General features: G+C 44.5%; 1 long non-coding RNA gene across 1 annotated transcript; it reads left to right on the top strand.

Moving 5' to 3' along the window:
* The first annotated feature begins 642 nt into the window (after positions 1 to 642).
* Positions 643 to 6,392, top strand: LOC138066018 (uncharacterized). The gene is made up of 3 exons (XR_011139159.1): positions 643 to 855; positions 2,987 to 3,053; positions 5,953 to 6,392. It is a non-coding gene; the product is annotated as an uncharacterized lncRNA (long non-coding RNA).
* The last annotated feature ends 2,692 nt before the right edge of the window (positions 6,393 to 9,084 follow it).

The raw sequence follows: 9,084 nt of genomic DNA, 5'->3' as shown, positions 1-9,084 counted from the left end.
GGTTTCCCTTAGTGGAAGAAGTCTGGTTTGACTTAAATGTGATACTGAGAGTGGCCCTTTATATCTACAAAAAGAAAAGAACATTTATTTTGCAAGCTGGAAAGGTATTTGGTGTTTTCTGGCCACCAAATACCCCAGTAGCTACGAGCTGGCTGAAGAAGGAGGAAGGGAGAGGAAGGGCAAGGAAGGCACCTGAGAAGAAGATGGTGCTAACATCTGCTCACTCTCTGCAGCAAATTGTTTCTTCTCAGACCTCCTTTCCGCCAGGGCCATGCTGGGTCTCACCTCCTCCACAGCTAAAAATCCCAGCTTCACAGAGGGTCAGCCAACCTTTCAGCCCTCCTACCTAAGGACTTTCTAAAGCATATAGGAACTTTGCATTGCCCTCCGAATATCCACCATCCCACCCACAGGCCAGCAGCTGAGGCCAATCCACTGCCTCTCCTGGCCACCAGCCCCACAAGGCCATGCAAGCGCCTGCAGCGCCCCAGTGCAGCGGCCACACTGCCTGGGCAGCTGGAGCTCTGTCCTGCTGCAGAGAGGAAACACTTTTCAGGCTGCTTTTCTTTCTTCCGTCTTCCCCAGATTCCACTAACTGAAGATCAGCCCTGGATTTTGAATCTTATTTTCTCCCTTTTTCAGGTCTCTTCCTTCCTTACCTCATCTTTCCTACTGGGGAGCACTTCGCCAGAGTAACTGTTCATCTGCTCCTTGCCCGGGCTTGGCACACGGCTGAGCCTGTGGTACCCTGCAGATGCTACTGAATGATGGCTTTGAGTTCCTGTGCTCCTGCTAGCCCTTTATCCACTCGCCTGCAGGCCATGCTCCACCATGCTGAGTCGCACTCTTCCTGAGGTAGGAACTCATCCTCCTTACATCTGAAAAGCTAGCAAAAAAGGCTCTGAAGGAACCTCAGAGGATCTGCTCATTACATCCTTCAGGATGTGGAGTTACTTACTCAGTAGATGATTTTTCATCTGAGTCAGTACTGAACCAGCACATCAGTAGAAGGGACTGTGGTGTTCTGATACTGCCTGTTGCATGAGCCTTAAAATGAAGGTCCCGACCACTTTTCCTTAGGCAAAGATAGCCTGATCCTAATAAGTTTGCAGACCAGCTAATTGCAGCCAGCCATGCTTATCTTCCATAGTTTCATTTGGTTATGCTACCCATACCTTTTTGTCTTAAATAGTTCTGTGGTGTTGCCAAGCACTTTAAACAAGGCTCACAAATTTCGTTAGGGAGTAGTGTGTCCACAACTGCCTCCTATGTTTGTTTTCAAGCTTAGTTAAATCAGTCAGCTTCTTTAACATTCTTAGCTGAAGGCCCATAATAGATGAACAAAACGTCAAAATTATGATTAGCGTCAGGGAGAATGGGTACGTGGCATTCTGTAAAAATTTTGGGAACAACCTAAGCTCTGCCACTTCAGCAAGGAGGAGAAAAGCACTTTCTCCAGTTTATACCTAATGGCCAAAGCAGGTAGCCATGTAATTACTTCCTTTTGTAAAGAGACACATGCACTTCCTTTAGATGCATCAGTTTATCTAGCGGCTGCTTAGAAGTACTTGGAAAATCTGGAAAACGAGACAGGCAATGAACTCCTTTCCCCTTTTGACCTTTTTTTTTGTGGTTAGAGAAAATATTTTAGAGCATCTGTTTCCCAAATTGCAAACCAATCTGCTCCAGTTGTAAAAACTTATACTGTGTTTGTTATGCATCATCCCCTGGAATCAGTGCTAATGAAACTTGACACAATAATATGATCAAATACAGCCTCAATGAATACAACTGTTGCTTTTTTCAGAACATTTACTCCAAGAAAATAAAGCCCAATTTTATTTTGGACCCTATACAACAGGAATGTTCATAAGATGCCTTTAAATATCATTTCTATTTCCTGAACAACACAAAAGGCATTTCCAGAGGAATTTACACCCCTCATGCTTTTAGCTGTCCCTAGAATTTATTAGTTAACAGATCATCACTCCTGCTATTGCTTCTGGAAGTCTTGATCTTTTGATCACACCATCATGTTCCTGAAATACTCTGTAAGAAAATGGATACTCAGTTTGATGAGCAGAAGAGAAGTGATTCAGTCCAACTCATCCATTGGTTCTGGCCTGTTCACAAGGAAGAGGGCTTATTATTCAATGGCATGTCATCCGATATCCAATACATGTTATTAAATGTTATTAGATGTCAAGATATTGGGTCTAGTTCTGAGACCCCAGTAATATACCTCAGAAGGTAGAAGTCAATGGGTCTGATTCTCCTGCTTCCTTTCTGTCCTGACCGCCACAGTCCATTGAATTACATGGAGTGGCTTCTGATCTGTATGAATGAAAAATAAGAGAGAGATCTTTGCTTTCACCTGGGGGTACTAGTTAAGTAAAACTGGAATGACATGTATGCTCATGATGGTGTCACAGACTCCTCACCTGGGAATTTAGTCCTGAGAAACACAGATGCAAGTAGCAGCAAGTATCCTGCTTCCTCGCACCGGGCTTGCTTGCTTGTCAGTGATGCAGCTGGCGGGCCTACTGGCCAGCGAAGTGCGTGAAAAAGGTAGAGTGTCCGGATAGGTCCTCAGATCACTCCTGCATCTTTGAAATGCGGAGAAGAAGCAAGCTTGAAAAGAAAAAGCTGTTTCTCTTTGGGAGTGCTGCGTTGCCTGCGCGTTGCCAAAAAAAGAGAGAAGACGTTGCCAACGCAATAAATGGCTTTCTAATATGCTGTGACCCGGCCAAAGCTCTTGCATCACTGTCCCTGTCAGTGTGCATAAATCCGCAGCTCCTCCTGAAAACCTACCGCTGCCACAGCACTGCCAGCCGAGTTTCTCCTCAGCACCAGGTGTAACATAAACAGTTACTAGGGAAACCTACAGACGAAATGAAAGGCAGGGACGTTTTCTTGTTGTGTTTGAATCAGAATTATTATTATTTTTTAAAAGGCAGTGTAAATTTTTGTTTGCTTTCATATCCAGTTCGTGCTGAATGGAAGTTTTCCGCACGCTGCTGCCCCCACCTCCACTCCGCCCCTCCGGTTCACGGGTGAGTATACTGAGCTCCCAGCAGCCCGTGTTTATTCTCTTATCTTAAGTTGGAGTGCGAAATTAAAACGCTTGATTTGTCCTTGGCAAGTTAAAATGAATATTATTTAGACAGCACTGCAGGGGTCCGTAGCTCTTTGTGGACAAAAAGAAGCTGAAATACCGTGGCGTGGGGGAACGCACAGCCAAGGACCAGCCCTTACAGGCGCTCAGACCGGGCACGAGGGAGCGCGTACCGGCACAGCCCGCGTAGCCTCCCGGGGTGGCTCAGGGCTGCGGGCTCCGCTCCTCACGGCTGCTCTGTCCCGCCTGGGAGCTTAACGGCACGGACATCAGCACCGTTGCGCTATTTGGGCACGACCCCGGGGGCAAACTTGCCGAGCTTCTTAGCGCCAGCTGTATTTCTGGCTCGCTCACGCGGGTGTTGCCAATCCAATTTTATGACACCTCATTTGGGCGTTGCAGGCAGAGCTCCAGGTGGACCAGCTGGCTTTATTCACCTTTGCAAGTAGGTTTTTACAATCCCCACGAAACGCCAGGTAGCTCTACCCTTATTAGGGTAGAGGTGCTATTAGCTGAGGCAAAAAGTACAAAGCTGGTTCACTGCACTGATGATTCAACGCCATTATCAAGAGCTGCAACATGTTAAAATGCTGCTACGTATTTTAAGACATCTCCATATGGCCTCAGTTTAAAAACTAAATCAATTTCAAAAATTCTTTGTGTGTACAACTGCAATTAGTTTAGATCTAAAGTTCAGCCTTAAAACACATATTTAATGGTTTCTGCAGTCTGTCCTAGTCTGTTAACAGAGAAGAAAAAATCTTTCCCACTGCTGAACTTGGGATGGGCGCAGGCCTAATAAATTCTGTAAGTTCTAAGAAACAGAGAGCTAGCAAGTGAAAGTAGAAATTACACCATTTCTTTCTGCAGACTCTCAGAGTATGTACACACAAACTCATGGATCTCTGTACAAAATATTTGTCATAAAAATAATCTGTACCCAGACTCTTATCAAATTTAACTCCTTTATTAATGCCAGCAATTTCCTGAAAAATCAGCAATTTTTCCAAAGAATCAAGGCTAAATCAAATTAGAGCAATTTTGAGAAGGCAAAGTGTAAAATCAGACATTTGAGAGCTAAAGCGTTACCATGAATGGAATTTTCCATTTTTCCTGCTTTGCTATGATGCCAGATAGGAGTTATATTTATGAACAAGCAATATGCCACCAATTGTAACTTACCCTTTAGTTTTATGTCATAAAATTTAGCACATCCAAAATCAGATTGTTCCAGTTTTAAGCCCGTCATAAAAATGTTGGGCGTATTTTGCAAGAGACATGGAAGACGCACTCAGTCACTTAAACATTTCTCCACTCCCCCCTGCCCCAAACATAAAAAAGCGCAAGTGGGAAATGCTCACCTGACATACAAATGCAATGCCTAATAGCTGGAAAAGGTCTGAAGATCCTTTCAACTGTAGGTTATAGAGATGGTTATCTCTAGGAGGACATTCCTCATCTTTTCCATATGTTCAAAATAAACTGTCTTCTGTAATTCTGAAGATCCCTTGGCAGGAGAGGAAAAGTGTTGAAATATTTTGTTTCACAATTTTCCAGACCAAATGGTAACTTATCTGAGCGATACATTACTGTATTATGCAGTACATAAGCTCACTAGTTCTCTGGGAGTAGATAATCATTTTCATTTTTCATTACTTTATAGTCGGAGAGGTATCTCATAGAGTTATCGTAAACACTGTCAGTGCAAACAGTGATACAGAGCCAAGGCTCTATGTGATTATAGCACATTTTTTGCTTGTACGGAATATTTTACTGCAGTTTCAGTGCAGCACTGAACATAGTCCAGCGGATGACAGATTATTCCCCTTTCATCTGTGTAGTAAGCAACAGCTATTTGAACCATTTTGATATTCCAGTGGCAGAGGTATCATTGGCCACAAAGCAAAATCTGTTCTTTTCAAAAGAAGTTTTAATTTTTATATTATTTGAAAAAAGCAGTATGGCTGGAAGCATCTGGTGTTGGCAATACACAGAAGCTTTTGTCCTACCAAGATATGTGATTTTGGCTCTGAGTAAATCTTGGAAAATCACATCATTTAATTTGCTGTCAAAATCAATTAATCTCCATAGGTGAGCATGGCTAGTATTTTGGTAAATATTTGTTGCTTCCTCAGCAGCCATCTTGTTGTTTTCTCTGATTTCACATGTTTTAACAATGAAGAATATTTCAAGAGTTTTGTTCTTAGAAACTATGCTAGAACTTTTTCATGGTTCACGTTTTCTGCATGCTCTTATCGTGAACAATCCAGAAACTCCTGCATAACTGACCATAAGCTGTACGACACTTACTGCCCTCTTTACTGCTGCAACCCAGATCAGTTCTATGCTTCTTCGGGAAAGTCGCTAGCCTCTTCCTTTTTTTTTCCTCTTCGAGGGAGTGAGGAGTCTTGGCATTTTGATGGAACAGTATCAGCTTAGTTGCTGTCACAGTCCTGATCCACAGAGAGGTGTAACTTGAGCAAATAAAAGTATGTAAGTAAAACATAAACTAGACTTTAAATCATGATTGCTTTGTCAGCTCTGAAAGCCCTGTGTACTAGGCCTACTGATCCCACAGTCTGTGCACAGTATAGACGGTACTTGGTGCATGATATATATATGAGATAAAATCACTATAAATATCAGTTTTTTTCCTGTCTTGACTGACTGTAGCAGCAGCTCTTTTGGTAGGTAGAGGACTTTGGAAATTATTTTCAAGCACCTTTTTGCTTTTCAGTGGCAATGGAATTTATTGTTGTATGAAATTTAAACAAAATTTAGGACTCTCCGTTGCTAAAAGTGCTGCATAAGTATAATATATTATTTTTTGAGATCAGGAATGCAAGACTTCATCTGAAAAAGAAGGTGTGGAAAAGCCTGGGGAGGTTCCCACCCTGGAATCTTAATTTATGAGGGACTCATCAGAGGACCTGTCTCAAGCTGAAGTGCCGGCAGAAGAGGTTATGGACTCCATATGCACAATGAACAATGCCAAGTCATCAGGACCAGACGCTGTTTACCCAACAGTTCTAGAGGAATCCCAGGATGAAATAACTGAAGTGCTATGTTTAATCTCTCACTTAAAACTAGTGTGATGTCTGAAGACTGGAAGTTGGCAAACTAACACCCGCGTCTTACTGTGTTAACCAATAAAGACTTTTGTTCAAGGGAATTTCAGGGGAACTACGGACCCGTAATCCTGACGTCTATACCTGGGCAAAGTAGTAGAAACAATAATGAAGAACATAATAAACACATGGATAAATATGCTATGCTATGGAAAAGTCAACATGATATTTGTAAAGGGAAGTCTAACATTACAATCCTATTTATTTAAATCCTATTTCTCTGAAGGAGTCAACCAATATGTAGATTTCCATTGATTTAGTCTACTGAATTCTTAGAAGTCTTTTGTCAAGATCCTCCAACAAAAGCTCTTAGGGAAACCAAAAAACCATGGTATGCAAGGCCCTCGCATGTGTAAAAATTGTTTGAAAGATCAGAAACAGAACAGAAGACATGATCTATTTTCATAATGGAGGAAGGTCATCAGTGGAGTTGCAGAAGGTCTGGAACTCTTGCTCAGCACATTTATACAGGATGTAGAGAGGGGCTTAATAGTGAGATAACACGGGTGGCAGTATTAGGCTGTGTAGGATAGTAAGATGATGGCTAACTGTGAAGAATTGCAGAGGGTTTTACAAGACTGAGCAATTTTGATGTTAAAATGGCGGATGAAATTCCATGTAAATAAACATAAGGTGATGCACTTGGGAAAAGTAATGTGAAAATCAAATGTAAAATGCAGAGGACCAGGCTGTCAGCACTACTGAACAAGATCTTTGGGCTAAAATAGTTCTGTGAAAAGTCAGCCCTGCACTCAGTAGCAATCAAAACCAAATCAAATGTTTGGGATTATAGAGATATATATTGAACAAACCAGGAACTATCATCATGCCGCTATATAAACCCATGGTTCACTTGCACCTTGAGTAGTGTGGGGGCCTGCCTCCTCCCTCCACTGCAGGATAGCTGAAGAGGAGCAGGTCCAAAGAGGGCAGCAAAGGTGATCAAAGGGGTGGAGAAGGCCTAACGCTAGGCCACTCCCAATCATCTTTGAAAACACATGGAGAGCAGGAGAGGTGCCTGAGGACTGGAAGAAAGCCAGTGTCACCTCAAGTCCTCCAAAAGGGCAAGAAGGAGGAGCCAGGAAACTACAGGCCTGTCAGCCTCACCTCCATCCCTGGAAAGGTGGAACAGCTCATCCTAGAGGCCATCTCTAAGCATGTGGAGGACAAGAAGGTGATCAGGAGTAGTCAGCATGGATTCACCAAAGGGAAATCATGCTTGGCCAATCTGATAGCCTTCTAGGATGGAATGACTGGCTGGGTAGACGAGGGGAGAGCAGGGGATGTTGTCTCCCTGGACTTCAGCAACGCTTTTGACCCTGTCTCCCATCACATCCTCACAGGTAAACTCAGGAAGTGGGGGTTAGATGAGTGGACAGTGAGGGGGATTGAGAACTGGCTGGGTGGCAGAGCTCAGAGGGTTGTGGTCAGTGGCGCAGAGTCAAGTTGGAGGCCTGTAGCTAGCGGTGTCCCCCAGGGGTCAGGACTGGGTCCAGTCTTGTTCAATGTATTCATTGATGACCTGGATGAAGGCACAGAGTGCACTCTCAGCAGGTTTGCAGATGATACTAAAGTGGGGGGAGTGGCTGACACATCAGAAGGCTGTGCTGCCTCCACAGGCTGGAAAGATGGGCAGAGAGGAACCTCATGAAGTTCAACAAAGGCAAGCGCAGGGTCCTGCACCTAGGGAGGAATAACCCCATGCACTAGTACAGGTTGGGGGCTGACCTGCTGGAAAGCAGCTCTGCAGAGAAGGACCTGGGAGTGCTGGTGGACAACAAGTTAAGCATGAGCCAGCAATGTTGCAATGGTATCCTGGGGTGCATTAGGAAGAGTGTTGCCAGCAGGCTGAGGGAGGTGATGCTGCCCCTCTACTCAGCCCTGGGGAGGCCTCACCTGGAGTACTGTGTCCAGTTCTGGGCTCCCCAGTACAAGAGAGACATGGCGCTCTTGGAGAGAGTCCAGCGGAGGGCTACAAAGATGATGAAGGGACTGGAGCATCTCTCCTCTGAAGAAAGGCTGAGGGAGCTGGGCCTGTTGAGCCTGGAGAAGAGAAGACTAAGGGGGGGAATTTGATCAATGTGTACAAGTATCTGAAGGGAGGGTGTCAAGAGAATGGGGCCAGACTCTTCTCCGTGGTGCCCAGCAACAGAACAAGAGGCAACAGGCATAGACTGAAACACAGGAAGTTCCATCTGAACCTGAGAAAAAACTTCTTTATTGTGCGGGTGAGTGAGCACTGGCACAGGTTGCCCAGAGAGGCTGTGGAGTCTCCTTCGCTGGAGATATTCAAAACCTGCCTGGACACAGCCCTGGGTAATGTGCCCTAGAGGACCCTACTTGAGCAGGGTGGTTGGACTAGACGATCTCCAGAGGTCCCTTCCAACCTCAACCGTTCTGTGATTCTGTGAAAAGGCTTCCACATCGGCAGTGAATAAGTGAGCAAATCTCTTCAGCTTGGAAAGGAAACGACTGAGAGAGGTTTATAGCAGAAGTCTATACAACCCTAGGTGACAGGGTGAGGGGGATCAGACACAGGCTGGTCATTGCCCCTTCCCATCTGACACCTAGCATCCAATGAATCAGCAAGTGCTAGGTTCAAAGCAGACAAAAGATGTTTTTTCATACACTATCCTGAGCTCGTACCATTTCCTAGTTCCACCTATTGGTCTGAAACCCCACCAGTACTCCCGGCTCAGCACCTCAGAGCACACCAGTATGGGAAAACTCCCAGGGTCTCAGCTCCTTGTCTGGCAACAGGCTCTTGAGCCTGGATGAAAATTCCCAGAGTGAGGCTGCCGCCTGAAAACTTCTAAGCTTTGCCAGAAAGATATTGCTTGA

The sequence above is a fragment of the Struthio camelus genome, chromosome 2, assembly GCF_040807025.1.
Source record: "Struthio camelus isolate bStrCam1 chromosome 2, bStrCam1.hap1, whole genome shotgun sequence".
Lineage (NCBI taxonomy): Eukaryota > Metazoa > Chordata > Aves > Struthioniformes > Struthionidae > Struthio > Struthio camelus.
This window is presented reverse-complemented; position numbering and strand designations above follow the sequence as displayed.